Here is a 16,751-nt window from a genome sequence, read left to right on the forward strand (position 1 = left end):
TAACGCGAATTCTTTACAGACGAATGGAAAAACTGGTAGATGCAGACCTCGGGGAGGATCAGTTTGGATTCCGTCGAAATGTTGGAACACGTGAGGCAATACTGACCTTACGACTTATCTTAGAAGAAAGATTAAGAAAAGGCAAACCTACGTTTCTAGCATTTGTAGACTTAGAGAAAGCTTTTGACAATGTTGACTGGAATACTCTTTTTCAAATTCTAAAGGTGGCAGGGGTAAAATACAGGGAGCGAAAGGCTATTTACAATTTGTACAGAAACCAGGTGGCAGTCATAAAAGTCGAGGGGCATGAAAGGGAAGCAGTGGTGGGGAAAGGAGTGAGACAGGGTTGTAGCCTCTCCCCGATGTTATTCAATCTGTATATTGAGCAAGCAGTAAAGGAAACAAAAGAAAAATTTGGAGTAGGTATTAAAGTTCATGGAGACGAAGTAAAAACTTTGAGGTTCGCCGATGACATTGTAATTCTGTCAGAGACGGCAAAGGACTTGGAAGAGAAGTTGAACGGAATGGACAGTGTCTTGAAAGGAGGATATAAGATGAACATCAACAAAAGCAAAATGAGGATAATGGAATGTAGTCAAATTAAATCGGGTGATGCTGAGGGAATTAGATTAGGAAATGAGACACTTCAAGTAGTAAAGGAGTTTTGCTATTTAGGAAGTAAAATAACTGATGATGGTCGAAGTAGAGAGGATATAAAATGTAGACTGGCAATGGCAAGGAAAGCATTTCTGAAGAAGAGAAATTTGTTAACATCGAATATAGATTTATGTATCAGGAAGTCGTTTCTGAAAGTATTTGTTTGGAGTGTAGCCATGTATGGAAGTGAAACATGGACAATAACTAGTTTGGACAAGAAGAGAATAGAAGCTTTCAAAATGTGGTGCTACAGAAGAATACTGAAGATAAGGTGGATAGATCACGTAACTAATGAGGAGGTATTGAATAGGATTGGGGAGAAGAGAAGTTTGTGGCACAACTTGACTAGAAGAAGGGATCGGTTGGTAGGACATGTTTTGAGGCATCATGGGATCACAAATTTAGCGTTGGAGGGCAGCGTGGAGGGTAAAAATCGTAGAGGGAGACCGAGAGATAAGTACACTAAGCAGATTCAGAAGGATGTAGGTTGCAGTAGGTACTGGGAGATGAAGCAGCTTGCACAGGATAGAGTAGCATGGAGAGCTGCATCAAACCAGTCTCAGGACTGAAGACAACAACAACATTTCAAAGCCAATGTTCAGTAACGAAAATTATGTCTTTGTTTAGTACATACTGGAGTGGTGCTTCCAACATGGAAATTTTATTTGTGAGTGACTGAACGTTATGGTGTAGTATAGCAAAATATGGGTATTTAGTAACTTTAGTTGAAACGGTTTCTGATTCTTTATCTAATGGCATTTTTAATACAGCCCTTACCCTAAAACATTTTCTGTATCTTTCTTGTGTGTGTCTTCTGTTCGCATCAGCAGGTGAGTTAACTTCTGGAGCTTGTATAAGTTTTGCTTCATCCTCATCTGTCCTCTTTGGTTTAAACCATTTCGTAATTTTAGTTTGGCTGACGACTTTATTTATTGTTTCTTGCCTAATTGGTTTAAACCACTTGGTAATTTGAGTTTGTCCGCATCTCGTGGTCGTGCGGTAGCGTTCTTGCTTCCCACGCCCAGGTTCCCGGGTTCGATTCTTGGTGGGGTCAGGGATTTTCTCTGCCTCGTGATGACTGGGTGTTGTGTGATGTCCTTAGGTTGGTTAGGTTTAAGTAGTTCTAAGTTCTAGGGGACTGATGACCATAGATGTTAAAGTCCCATAGTGCTCAGAGCCATTTGGTAATTTGAGTTTGGCCGATGGCACAGCTTGTAACTCGTCTAAAGCACTTCTTAATCTTTGTTTGTTTGTCACTTATACTTTTTTTCCTTCACTCTTCTTCGAAATGCAAGTACATATGTTTTCGGCTAGTAATTTCTTTCCTGGCGTATTTAAATGAAGTCCATGGACTGTATGGAACCTTCGCTCCAATCTGTTTATATCTACAATATCGACATTCTCGAAGTTAGTGCTTATTTCAGTGATACACTCGTTTGCAACATTAATTTTGCGGTTCACACACGTTCAGGGTGGTAAATCATGATGATGCGGGATGTTCACAATGACTACATTTGTGTGGGTTAAATTATTTAAACTTTTCCTCATTTCTGTAATCACCTTGTGTGACTCGTTTCTATAGATGTCTTTTGATCCTCCTATTAACATGGCGAAATCGTCTTTATTCAAACTAGCAACGTCAGTTGATGTTGTTAGCTCTGTTATTTCACTCAATAGGCGCCCCTGGCTTTGTGAAACCAGATGCTTTGAAACTACATGTTCTCACCAACATTGCAGAAATTTCACGGCCGTGCCTATCACCTGACACAAAGATTGTTTTGTGTTTCACACTTTATCTAACTGGAGGATTTAAGGTTATTCTCACCTGACTAGTGTTGTTTTTTTGCCGCATGTATTCTAAATGTTCTTCAGTTTGCAGTTTCGCTGGAGATACGTTTTTTAATGTACCGGTAGTTTCCTTTGTTGCATTGAAATCTGTGGTAGTGAATGTGTGCACACATATTTTCGGAGTTTTTAGAATATCTCCTGACGCAGTATTTTCACTGTTTAACCTACTTACAATGAGCAATGGTTTGCCTACTTTGTTTTCCAACTTTTCAACCCTTTCCGATGTGTTCACTAAATCCACGGCAGAAAGACGAGTTTTTTTGCACTAAATCGTCACTGTCTTTCACATCTTTTACCTTCTGAGTACAGCTTCCTTCAGTCATTCTCTTCCATTTTCCCAAGACTGAGTCTTCTTTCTTCATTAGCATCTCACCTTTTTCATTGTAGTTTACTTATTTTCACCTTTTGAGCATCGATTATAAACTGTAGACTGGATATCTGTTCGTTCAGCTTCTGTATTTCATTTTTACCTTTTGCACATGTTTTCCTTTTACTACTGAAATTAACGTTTTTTCATGGAGGCACATTATACACTTTCAACTTGGCCGCCATTTTTACAAAGAAAAAAAAATTGAAAGAAGTTCCTTGTTGACTTCTTGTTTTACTGATGTCTGACGAACCCTTTTTTAGATACCGTTGAGTCTGGAAAGATGTAGGAGGCGGATTTTCATGATTTTTCTTTTTCTCGACGACTCCCTTCCACTTTGATTTACTGTGGAGTGACACTACATCCATTCCTGACAACTTGTTTGAAGGAGAATGCTGCAGACATGAGAAGCCCAAGCAAAATCAAGAAAGCTCTGTCAATTGCAATCCAACTCTCCTCCAACCATTCAGTGCAATTTGTATGAATGCATGTTTTGCACCAGTATTGGTCTGTTCAGTCTTCAGAAACACATCCATGACTTGAGTTGAAATGCTCATTGTGTGGAGGAAGAAGTTATGCATGCTGAGAACTGTATTGTAGCCAAAGATGATCATCATACTTTTACTAAAATTATGAAATTTTATTCATTGTCATTTTATTTTTTACATGAAGCAAAAATAATTTACAAGGACAAATAACTCTAATTTATTTTACATAAAAAGAGATTTGAATAATACATAATTGCACATTTTATGAGTACACAATAATTTATTGAATAAGTCTTCTTTTATTTAGTAGAGCTGACATGATTCTCTTCAGATCATAATGCATTTTGGCATCAGAGTGATTTATTTGCTGCAAAATAAATAGGATTCTATTACAGACACATGCCAAGCCTTTCCTGCATAATTAGTTACTGCTTACATAGTTGTATTTCTTGTCACACGAGGAAAACTAAATGATTAAAAAACTGTTCTCTTCTCTCTCTCTCTCTCTCTCTCTCTCTCTCTCTCTCTCTCTCTGTGTGTGTGTGTGTGTGTGTGTGTGTGTGTGTGTGTATGTGTGTGTGTGTGTGTGTCTGTGTGTGTGTGTGTGTGTGTGTGTGTGTGTATTTTCCACAGCTCTGGAATGTTTAGATGGAGTAATTTCAGCCAAACTTAGTTCAGTTACCATCGTTTGCAACAGGAATTATATTGTGTCATAAGTACAACTTTGTAGGATTTCATCAATTGTAATATTACACTGTAATAACAAACCTATTTTCTATTGCAACATGATTTCTGTTGTATTTTATGTATGAGTTTGTCTATTGCCGTAGTGGCCTAATGACAGTAAAATTATACTATGCTATTCTGTTCTGTCCTCCCCCCATGAACCATGGACCTTGCCGTTGGTGGGGAGGCTTGCGTGCCTCAGCGATACAGATGGCCGTACCGTAGGTGCAACCACAACGGAGGGGTATCTGTTGAGAGGCCAGACAAACGTGTGGTTCCTGAAGAGGGGCAGCAGCCTTTTCAGTAGTTGCAGGGGCAACAGTCTGGATGATTGACTGATCTGGCCTTGCAACATTAACCAAAACGGCCTTGCTGTGCTGGTACTGCGAACGGCTGAAAGCAAGGGGAAACTACAGCCGTAATTTTTCCCGAGGACATGCAGCTTTACTGTATGATTAAATGATGATGGCATCCTCTTGGGTAAAATATTCCGGAGGTAAAATAGTCCCCCATTCGGATCTCCGGGCGGGGACTACTCAGGAGGATGTCGTTATCAGGAGAAAGAAAACTGGCGTTCTACGGATCGGAGCGTGGAATGTCAGATCCCTTAATCGGGCAGGTAGGATAAAAAAATTAAAAAGGGAAATGGATAGGTTAAAGTTAGATATAGTGGGAATTAGTGAAGTTCGGTGGCAGGAGGAACAAGACTTCTGGTCAGGTGACTACAGGGTTATAAACACAAAATCAAATAGGGGTAATGCAGGAGTAGGTTTAATAATGAATAGGAAAATAGGAATGCGGGTAAGCTACTACAAACAGCATAGTGAACGCATTATTGTGGCCAAGATAGATACGAAGCCCACACCTACTACAGTAGTACAAGTTTATATGCCAACTAGCTCTGCAGATGATGAAGAAATTGAAGAAATGTATGATGAAATAAAAGAAATTATTCAGATAGTGAAGGGAGACGAAAATTTAATAGTAATGGGTGACTGGAATTCGAGTGTAGGAAAAGGGAGAGAAGGAAACATAGTAGGTGAATATGGATTGGGGCTAAGAAATGAAAGAGGAAGCCGCCTAGTAGAATTTTGCACGGAGCACAACTTAATCATAGCTAACACTTGGTTTAAGAATCATGAAAGAAGGTTGTATACGTGGAAGAACCCTGGAGATACTAAAAGGTATCAGATAGATTATATAATGGTAAGACAGAGATTTAGGAACCAGGTTTTAAGTTGTAAGACATTTCCAGGGGCAGATGTGGACTCTGACCACAATCTATTGGTTATGACCTGTAGATTAAAACTGAAGAAACTGCAAAAATGTGGGAAATTAAGGAGATGGGACCTGGGTAAACTGAAAGAACCAGAGGTTGTACAGAGTTTCAAAAAGAGCATAAGGGAACAATTGACTGGAATAGGGGAAAGAAGTACAGTAGAAGAAGAATGGGTAGCTCTGAGGGATGTAGTAGTGAAGGCAGCAGAGGATAAAGTAGGTACAAAGACGAGGGCTGCTAGAAATCCTTGGGTAACAGAAGAAATATTGAATTTAATTGATGAAAGGAGAAAATATAAAAATGCAGTAAATGAAGCAGGCAAAAAGGAATACAAACGTCTCAAAAATGCGATCGACAGAAAGTGCAAAGTGGCTAAACGGGGATGGCTAGAGGACAAATGTAAGGATGTAGAAGCTTATCTCACTAGGGGTAAGATAGATACTGCCTACAGGAAAATTAAAGAGACCTTTGGAGAGAAGAGAACCATGTGTATGAATATCAAGAGCTCAGATGGCAGCCCAGTTCTAAGCAAAGAAGGGAAGGCAGAAAGGTGGAAGGAGTATATAGAAGGTTTATACAAGGGCGATGTACTTGAGGACAATATTATGGAAAAAGAAGAGGATGTAGATGAAGACGAAATGGGAGATACGATACTGCGTGAAGAGTTTGACACAGCACTGAAAGACCTGAGTCGAAACAAGGCCCCCGGAGTAGACAACATTCCATTAGAACTACTGACGGCCTTGGGAGAGCCAGTCATGACAAAACTCTACCAGCTGGTGAGCAAGATGTATGAGACAGGCGAAATACCCTCAGACTTCAAGAAGAATATAATAATTCCAATCCCAAAGAAAGCAGGTGCTGACAGATGTGAAAATTACCGAACTGTCAGTTTAATAAGCCACGGCTGCAAAATACTAACGCGAATTCTTTACAGACGAATGGAAAAACTGGTAGATGCAGACCTCGGGGAGGATCAGTTTGGATTCCGTCGAAATGTTGGAATACGTGAGGCAATACTGACCTTACGACTTATCTTAGAAGAAAGATTAAGAAAAGGCAAACCTACGTTTCTAGCATTTGTAGACTTAGAGAAAGCTTTTGACAATGTTGACTGGAATACTCTTTTTCAAATTCTAAAGGTGGCAGGGGTAAAATACAGGGAGCGAAAGGCTATTTACAATTTGTACAGAAACCAGGTGGCAGTCATAAAAGTCGAGGGGCATGAAAGGGAAGCAGTGGTGGGGAAAGGAGTGAGACAGGGTTGTAGCCTCTCCCCGATGTTATTCAATCTGTATATTGAGCAAGCAGTAAAGGAAACAAAAGAAAAATTTGGAGTAGGTATTAAAGTTCATGGAGACGAAGTAAAAACTTTGAGGTTCGCCGATGACATTGTAATTCTGTCAGAGACGGCAAAGGACTTGGAAGAGCAGTTGAACGGAATGGACAGTGTCTTGAAAGGAGGATATAAGATGAACATTAACAAAAGCAAAACGAGGATAATGGAATGTAGTCAAATTAAATCGGGTGATGCTGAGGGAATTAGATTAGGAAATGAGACACTTAAAGTAGTAAAGGAGTTTTGCTATTTAGGAAGTAAAATAACTGATGATGGTCGAAGTAGAGAGGATATAAAATGTAGACTGGCAATGGCAAGGAAAGCGTTTCTGAAGAAGAGAAATTTGTTAAAATCGAATATAGATTTATGTATCAGGAAGTCGTTTCTGAAAGTATTTGTTTGGAGTGTAGCCATGTATGGAAGTGAAACATGGACGATAACTAGTTTGGACAAGAAGAGAATAGAAGCTTTCGAAATGTGGTGCTACAGAAGAATACTGAAGATAAGGTGGATAGATCGCGTAACTAATGAGGAGGTATTGAATAGGATTGGGGAGAAGAGAAGTTTGTGGCACAACTTGACTAGAAGAAGGGATCGGTTGGTAGGACATGTTTTGAGGCATCAAGGGATCACAAATTTAGCATTGGAGGGCAGAGTGGAGGGTAAAAATCGTAGAGGGAGACTGAGAGATGAGTACACTAAGCAGATTCAGAAGGATGTGGGTTGCAGTAGGTACTGGGAGATGAAGCAGCTTGCACAGGATAGAGTAGCATGGAGAGCTGCATCAAACCAGTCTCAGGACTGATGACAACAACAACAACAACAACATTCTGTTCTGTGGGAAAAACAAACATAAGACATCTATGAGGTTTGTCCAGAAAGTAGGTTCTGATTGGTCATGAAATGGATATCACAGTGAAAACCCAATAAAGCTTTGCACAGATGTGTTGGATAGTTTCTCTAGTATGACCAATGATTGCATCAGGATGCTCATTTCAGTTGTAATTGCACTGTGAATCAGTAAATGTGCCTAGAACAACGATGTCTCCCGCCAAGTAGGAGGGTCCACTGAGAGGTTTCACCTTAATGAATGCTGCCCACCTAACACAACTGTCATGCACTTCCTTCATCATGGCAATTCTCACTCACACTCTGCAGGGGCAGTGAAGATACTCCTGCAGCCTTTCTGATGGGAAGTATTTGATCACCCACAACACAGCCCTACTTCGATTGTCCTAAGTATCATCTCTGTTCACACGAAATGCTGGATATGAAGACAACACTTGGGCACAGGCTACACACTATAGACCAGCATAGAGAATTATTGGAAAGCACAGGCGGCCGCCTTCTATGATGGCAGTATTGGAAATTTGGTATAACGCTCTGACAAATGTCTAAGTCAGAGTGCCGACTTTGTAGAGAAGTATCTGGAAACTGTAGCTAATTCTTGCAAATAAAATGTTTCTGATTTTCATTGTGGTTTCCATTTAGCAACCGATTGGAACTAACTTTCTGGACAACCCTCATATTTTAGGGGCTGGGGCTGAAAAAGTGAGAACAGGTAAAAATAAAAAGTACACACTGGGCTCGAATCCACAATTTCCAGGATACTAAGCTGATTCATGACAGTTTTATGACATTTCACACAAAGAAATGTGGTGATGATACTGACATAAATGTAATCCAAAATGACAAATATTAGTCTTCAATCCATAATGATTAGGTTTGCTGGGTTGGCTGAAGACCATAGGGTTAGTTTAAATTATCTCGAGCAAACTAATGGAGATCAAAGAAGGAAGACTCACAAGAGGGTTTTCTGGCAATATAAAATCTCTGTCAAAGTATTGTACTCCACTGATGGCGATTGTGGAGATAACAGATGCAACCTATTACGTTGTTATCCAAACCTGTCACAACTGCACTAGTTGCAAAGCAAGTAGCAAAAACTGAGCACGTATATTAAATAAATATACAGACCAGTCAACTAGCAAGGTTGACAGTAAAAGAGATAATTACTCACATTAATAAATAATTTCCAAAGCTATAAATTGGTATGAGCTATGGACTGGGCATAGGTGCAGATGCATGTTAGCCTCAGTGATGTAAACAGAAAAACTATTTGTCCAGTGATGTTGAAGGTTGTCATGTGAAGGGCCATATTAGCATATTACACTTGAAGAAGAGCAGCGGCATTTTCAGTAATCACGGAAGATGATTACTGATCTGGCTATGTAACATTAGCAAACAAAACTTTGCAATATTGATAATGTGACATGGATTAAAGCAAGAAAACTACAACTGTGGTATTCCATGGGGATATACAGCTCTACAGCATAGATTAACAATAGTGGACTACTCTTGGTGAAACTTTCCAGAGGTAAAATATTTCACAGATAAGATATTGAGGTAAGAGGTACTTCAGGAGATATTGTTTAAGGAAAACACAAATCTAGCATTTTATAAGTCAGATCACAAATTGTTAAATCCTTTAATTATGTTAGTAGATTACAGAATTTTAAAGGAGGAATGTAAAATATGAGGTTATATATAGTGATTTTATGGTATACTGGAGCAACAAGAACTAGATTTCTGGTCAGATGAATATAGAGTTGTCAACAACAATACAAGTAATTGAAACTTCCTGGCAGATTAAAACTGTGTGCCCGACCGAGACTCGAACTCGGGACCTTTGCCTTTCGCGGGCAAGTGCTCTACCAACTGAGCTACCGAAGCACGACTCACGACCGGTACTCACAGCTTTACTTCTGCCAGTATCCGTCTCCTACCTTCCAAACTTTACAGAAGCTCTTCTGCGAAACATGCAGAACTAGCACTCCTGAAAGAAAGGATACTGTGGAGACATGGCTTAGCCACAGCCTGGGGGATGTTTCCAGAATGAGATTTTCACTCTGCAGCGGAGTGTGCACTGATATGAAACTTCCTGGCAGATTAAAACTGTGTGCCCGACCGAGACTCGAACTCGGGACCTTTGCCTTTCGCGGGCAAGTGCTCAACCAACTGAGCTACCGAAGCACGACTCACGACCGGTACTCACAGCTTTACTTCTGCCAGTATCCGTCTCCTACCTTCCAAACTTTACAGAAGCTCTTCTGCGAAACATGCAGAACTAGCACTCCTGAAAGAAAGGATACTGTGGAGACATGGCTTAGCCACAGCCTGGGGGATGTTTCCAGAATGAGATTTTCACTCTGCAGCGGAGTGTGCACTGATATGAAACTTCCTGGCAGATTAAAACTGTGTGCCCGACCGAGACTCGAACTCGGGACCTTTGCCTTTCGCGGGCAAGTGCTCTACCAACTGAGCTACCGAAGCATGACGTTGGTAGAGCACTTGCCCGCGAAAGGCAAAGGTTCCGAGTTCGAGTCTCAGTCGGGCACACAGTTTTAATCTGCCAGGAAGTTTCATATCAGCGCACACTCCGCTGCAGAGTGAAAATCTCATTCTGGAAACATCCCCCAGGCTGTGGCTAAGCCATGTCTCCACAGTATCCTTTCTTTCAGGAGTGCTAGTTCTGCATGTTTCGCAGAAGAGCTTCTGTAAAGTTTGGAAGGTAGGAGACGGATACTGGCAGAAGTAAAGCTGTGAGTACCGGTCGTGAGTCGTGCTTCGGTAACTCAGTTGGTAGAGCACTTGCCCGCGAAAGGCAAAGGTCCTGAGTTCGAGTCTCGGTCGGGCACACAGTTTTAATCTGCCAGGAAGTTTCATATCAGTGCACACTCCGCTGCAGAGTGAAAATCTCATTCTGGAAACATCCCCCAGGCTGTGGCTAAGGCATTTCTCCACAGTATCCTTTCTTTCAGGAGTGCTAGTTCTGCATGTTTCGCAGAAGAGCTTCTGTAAAGTTTGGAAGGTAGGAGATGGACACTGACAGAAGTAAAGCTGTGAGTACCGGTCGTGAGTCGTGCTTCGGTAGCTCAGTTGGTAGAGCACTTGCCCGCGAAAGGCAAAGGTCCCGAGTTTGAGTCTCGGTTGGGCACACAGTTTTAATCTGCCAGGAAGTTTCATATCAGCGCACACTCCGCTGCAGAGTGAAAATCTCATTCTGGAAACATCCCCCAGGCTGTGGCTAAGCTATGTCTCCACAGTATCCTTTCTTTCAGGAGTGCTAGTTCTGCATGTTTCGCAGAAGAGCTTCTGTGAAGTTTGGAAGGTAGGAGCCGGATACTGGCAGAAGTAAAGCTGTGAGTACCGGTCGTGAGTCGTGCTTCGGTAGCTCAGTTGGTAGAGCACTTGCCCGCGAAAGGCAAAGGTCCCGAGTTCGAGTCTTGGTCGGGCACACAGTTTTAATCTGCCAGGAAGTTTCATATCAGCGCACACTCCGCTGCAGAGTGAAAATCTCATTCTGGAATACAAGTAATTGGTAATGTAGGAGTATGTCTAATAATGAACAAGAAAAGTAGAATGCATAGTGAACACATTATCATAACCATAACTCACAACAGCAGTAGAAGTAGAAGAATACATTACCGCTGGATAGAGTTCGTAAACCATATCAAATACTGACGAATCGATTCTGCAGACCGAACGTGAGGAGAGGGCTAGTGTAATTGGTTACTACAAACCATAAAAAAAATGCACTAAAGTATGTTTTTTAACACAAACCTACATTTTTTTAAATGGAACCCTGTTAGTTTTGTTAGCACATCTCAAAATATAAACAAATATGTAAACAGTGCCATTTGTTGCATTGTAAAATGTTAATTACATCCGGAGATATTGTAACCTAAAGTTGACGCTTGATTACCACTCCTCCGCTGTTCGATCATGTGTATCGGAGAGCACCAAATTATGTAGGGATCCAAAGGGAACGGTGATGGTCCTTAGGTACAGAAGAGACTGGAACAGCACATTACGTCCAAATACTAACACCTATTTCTTCATCTTTTTCACTGACGCACATGTACATTACCATGTGGGGTGAGGTACACATACGCATGTGGTTTCTGTTTTCAATTATGGAGTGGAATAGAATGTGTCCTGACATGTCAGGCCCATAGATGTTCAATGTGGTGGCCATTATTTGCTGCACACAATTGCAATCTCTGGCATAATGAATGTCGTACACGCCGCAGTACATCTGGTGTATTGTCGCAGCAGGCTGCCACAATACGTTGTTTCATATTCTCTGGGGTTGTAGGCACATCACGGTACACATTCTCCTTTAACGTACCCCACAGAAGGAAGTCCAGAGGTGTAAGATCAGTAGAACTGGCTGGACAATTTATGCGTCCTCCATGTCCTATGAAACACCCGTCGAACATCCTGTCAAGGGTCAGCCCAGTGTTAATTGCGGAATGTGCAGGTGCACCATCATGCTGATACCACATACGATGACGCATTTCCAGTGGGACATTTTCAAGCAACATTGGCAGATCATTCTGTAGAAATGCAATGTATGTTGCAGCTGTTTGGGCCCCTGTAATGAAGTGAGGATAATGTTTCAAGCGTCAACTTTAGGTTACAATATCTCCGGATGTAATTAACATTTTACAATGCAACAAAGAGTACAGATTACGTATTTGTTTACATGTTCAGATGTGCTAACAAAACTAACAGGGTTCCATTTTTAAAAAATGTAGGTTTGTGTTAAAAAACATACTTCCGTGCATTTCTGTACGGTTTGTATTAAAGAATTACACTAGCCCCTCTCCTCACGTTCAGTCTGTGGAATCGGTTCGTCAGTATTTGATGTGGTTTACGAAATATACCCACCGGTAACATTAGGTGACACACCCTGTATAGTCCTTCTATCTCTACAGCACTGATTAAGATATTTAAAAAGATTATATGATGATACAGAAAAGGAATGTACACATTTAACTGTGATGTGGGAAAGGGAGAGAAGAAAAAAATTACGAGAATTTGAACTAAAGGAAAGGAGTCACAATGGAAGCTACCTTATAGAATTTCACATATAGCACTATTTAACACTGCAAACACATGCTTTAAGAATCACGAAAGAAGGTTGTATATTTAGAAAGGACCTGAAGAAACCGGAAGTTTTCAGATGAATTTGGTACTTATAAAATAGAGATTTCAAAATGAGGTTTTATACAGGAAATATTTCCAGTAGCAGATGCACAATGTGACCATAATTTATGAGTTATGAAATGAGGCATTAATAAGTTGACATCAATAACTTCAAACAATGATAGAATGTTCAAAATTTTAAAGCGAGCATGTGACAACATTTAGTTGTAGCAAATGAAGAAGGCAAATAGAAAATACAGGTCGAACGTGAACTTCACCAACAAAAATACAGACACTGATTAGGGGTCTCTGGTGGATGGTTACAGAGTATTTATATATCAATTGCTTTCTCATCCCCAGGTATTTTTACATCAATAAAGCACTAAAAATATCTGCACAACAGTGCAAATGTTGACAGCAGGCATTGTGTGCCTTGTTTACAAACAAACTTGTTCCTTTTACTCATGGTATGTGCTATTGACAACAGTAATAATCACATTACTCTGCACCCTCAGGCTTGCACTCTGTACTGCCTGGTTTTTGCGGCAGTGGTTGTATATTAACAGCTACATGGATGGGTTCACTGATGAAGGATTGGACAAAACGAACCTTGTGTGTGGGATTACTGAAAGCAATTAAAGAGTGACACAACAATGCTTTGCTGAACTGTTTTCACAGCAACAACAACCACCACATAACAGTACTTTTGCAGTGAGAGTTGTTGCATTCCTCCGTGTTTAGTCTGCAAACTTCAGTGATTGCATAATACAGATTTTTTTCCTGATAAGAAGATACTTTCAACAGCATATCTGTACTAACGCCACCCAATGGCCACAGTTTGTTTTACTTGAGTCAGGTTACATCACAAAACAATAGTTCTGTTCCATGATATTCTTGTGCACTGGAACAATTTACACAATACTATGTACTGATGTTATATTAATATGGTATGTCTCACTTTTATATGTGTATATACATAATATTTTGTGCTCTGGAAGTTATCTGCTCCTCATTATCATCTTTTCTATCTGACAGCTGCTGAAGATGCCTTAGTAGCTGAAATGTATGAATTTGTTAATGGGTTTAGAAAACATTGTTCCTGTGAAACACAACTAGCTCTTTATTGACATGAAGAGTTGAGTGCCATTGACAGGGGATTTCAGATCGATTCTGTATTTCTGGAAGGCTTTTGACACTGTACCACACAATCGGCTCATAGTAAAATTGCATGCTCATTTATGTGACTGGATTTGTGATTTCCTTTCAGAGAGGTCACAGTTTGTAGTAATCAATGGAAAGTCATTGAGTATAACAGAAGTGATTTCTGGTGTTCCCCAAGGTAGCGTTTCAGGCCCTTTGCTGTTCCTTATCTGTATAAACGATTAAAACTGTGTGCCCGACTGAGACTCGAACTCGGGACCTTTGCCTTTCGCGTGCAAGTGCTCTACCAACTGAGCTACCGAAGCACGACTCACGACCGGTACTCACAGCTTTACTTCTGCCAGTATCCGTCTCCTACCTTCCAAACCTTACAGAAGCTCTTCTGCAAAACATGCAGAACTAGCACTCCTGAAAGAAAGGATACTGTGGAGAAATGCCTTAGCCACAGCCTGGGGGATGTTTCCAGAATGAGATTTTCACTCTGCAGCGGAGTGTGCGCTGATATGAAACTTCCTGGCAGATTAAAACTGTGTGCCCGACCAAGACTCGAACTCGGGACCTTTGCCTTTCGCGGGCAAGTGCTCTACCAAGTGAGCTACCGAAGCACGACTCACGACCGGTACTCACAGCTTTACTTCTGCCAGTATCCGTCTCCTACCTTCCAAACTTCACAAAAGCTCTTCTGCGAAACATGCAGAACTAGCACTCCTGAAAGAAAGGATACTGTGGAGACATGGCTTAGCCACAGCCTGGGGGATGTTTCCAGAATGAGATTTTCACTCTGCAGTGGAGTGTGCGCTGATATGAAACTTCCTGGCAGATTAAAACTGTGTGCCCGACCGAGACTCAAACTCGGGACCTTTGCCTTTCGTGGGCAAGTGCTCTACCAACTGAGCTACCGAAGCACGACTCACGACCGGTACTCACAGCTTTACTTCTGCCAGTATCCGTCTCCTACCTTCCAAACTTTACAGAAGCTCTTCTGCGAAACATGCAGAACTAGCACTCCTGAAAGAAAGGATACTGTGGAGACATGGCTTAGCCACAGCCTGGGGGATGTTTCCAGAATGAGATTTTCACTCTGCAGCGGAGTGTGCACTGATATGAAACTTCCTGGCAGATTAAAACTGTGTGCCCAACCGAGACTCGAACTCAGGACCTTTGCCTTTCGCGGGCAAGTGCTCTACCAACTGAGCTACCGAAGCACTACTCACGACCGGTACTCACAGCTTTACTTCTGCCAGTATCCGTCTCCTACCTTCCAAACTTCACAGAAGCTCTTCTGCGAAACATGCAGAACTAGCACTCCTGAAAGAAAGGATACTGTGGAGACATGGCTTAGCCACAGCCTGGGGGATGTTTCCAGAATGAGATTTTCACTCTGCAGCGGAGTGTGCGCTGATATGAAACTTCCTGGCAGATTAAAATTGTGTGCCCGGCCGAGACTCGAACTCGGGACCTTTGCCTTTCGCGGGCAAGTGCTCTACCAACTGAGCTACCGAAGCACGACTCACGACCGGTACTCACAGCTTTACTTCTGCCAGTATCCGGCTCCTACCTTCCAAACTTTACAGAAGCTCTTCTGCGAAACATGCAGAACTAGCACTCCTGAAAGAAAGGATACTGTGGAGACATGGCTTAGCCACAGCCTGGGGGATGTTTCCAGAATGAGATTTTCACTCTGCAGCGGAGTGTGCGCTGATATGAAACTTCCTGGCAGATTAAAACTGTGTGCCCGACCGAGACTCGAACTCGGGACCTTTGCCTTTCGTGGGCAAGTGCTCTACCAACTGAGCTACCGAAGCACGACTCACGACCGGTACTCACAGCTTTACTTCTGCCAGTATCCGGCTCCTACCTTCCAAACTTTACAGAAGCTCTTCTGCGAAACATGCAGAACTAGCACTCCTGAAAGAAAGGATACTGTGGAGACATGGCTTAGCCACAGCCTGGGGGATGTTTCCAGAATGAGATTTTCACTCTGCAGCGGAGTGTGCGCTGATATGAAACTTCCTGGCAGATTAAAACTGTGTGCCCGACCGAGACTCGAACTCGGGACCTTTGCCTTTCGTGGGCAAGTGCTCTACCAACTGAGCTACCGAAGCACGACTCACGACCGGTACTCACAGCTTTACTTCTGCCAGTATCCGTCTCCTACCTTCGAAACTTTACAGAAGCTCTTCTGTGAAACATGCAGAACCAGCACTCCTGAAAGAAAGGATACTGTGGAGACATGGCTTAGCCACAGCCTGGGGGATGTTTCCAGAATGAGATTTTCACTCTGCAGTGGAGTGTGCGCTGATATGAAACTTCCTGGCAGATTAAAACTGTGTGCCCGACCGAGACTCGAACTCGGGACCTTTGCCTTTCGCGGGCAAATGCTCTACCAACTGAGCTACCGAAGCACGACTCACGACCGGTACTCACAGCTTTACTTCTGCCAGCACTTAATTGGACTAGGTTTGGTGGGGGTTGTTGGGTTGGGTGTGTAGAGAGAATAAAGCTTTCAGATGATGTATTCAACAGCAATGGAGCAAAAGTAATTTGTCAATAAATGACATATTGTTGTTATGGTCTTCAGTTCAGAGACTGGTTTTATCCAGCTCTCCATGCTTCCCCTATCCTGTGCAAGCCTCTTCATCTCTGAGTAACTACTGCAATCTATATCCTTTTGAATCTGCTTTATGTATTAATCTCTTGGTCTCCCTCTACAATTTCCCTCCAGTACTAATCTGGTGATCCTTTGACGCCTCAGAATGTATACTACGAATTGATCCCTTCTTTCAGTCAGGTTGTGCCATAAAGTCCTCTTCTCCCCAATTCTATTCAGTGTCACTTCATTAGTTGTGTGATCTACCCATATAATCTCCCACATTACCTGATTTAATTCGGCTA

General features: G+C 41.8%; 2 non-coding genes across 2 annotated transcripts; both read right to left on the reverse strand.

Annotated features, from left to right (window-relative positions):
- Positions 1-15,287: 15,287 nt before the first annotated feature.
- Positions 15,288-15,362, reverse strand: Trnas-cga (transfer RNA serine (anticodon CGA)). Its single transcript has one exon. It is a non-coding gene; the product is annotated as a tRNA-Ser (tRNA).
- Positions 15,363-16,187: 825 nt separating this feature from the next.
- Trnas-cga (transfer RNA serine (anticodon CGA)) lies at positions 16,188-16,262 on the reverse strand. The gene has a single exon. It is a non-coding gene; the product is annotated as a tRNA-Ser (tRNA).
- Positions 16,263-16,751: the final 489 nt, after the last annotated feature.

The sequence above is a fragment of the Schistocerca gregaria genome, chromosome 3 (genome assembly GCF_023897955.1).
Source record: "Schistocerca gregaria isolate iqSchGreg1 chromosome 3, iqSchGreg1.2, whole genome shotgun sequence".
NCBI classification, from domain to species: Eukaryota; Metazoa; Arthropoda; class Insecta; order Orthoptera; family Acrididae; genus Schistocerca; species Schistocerca gregaria.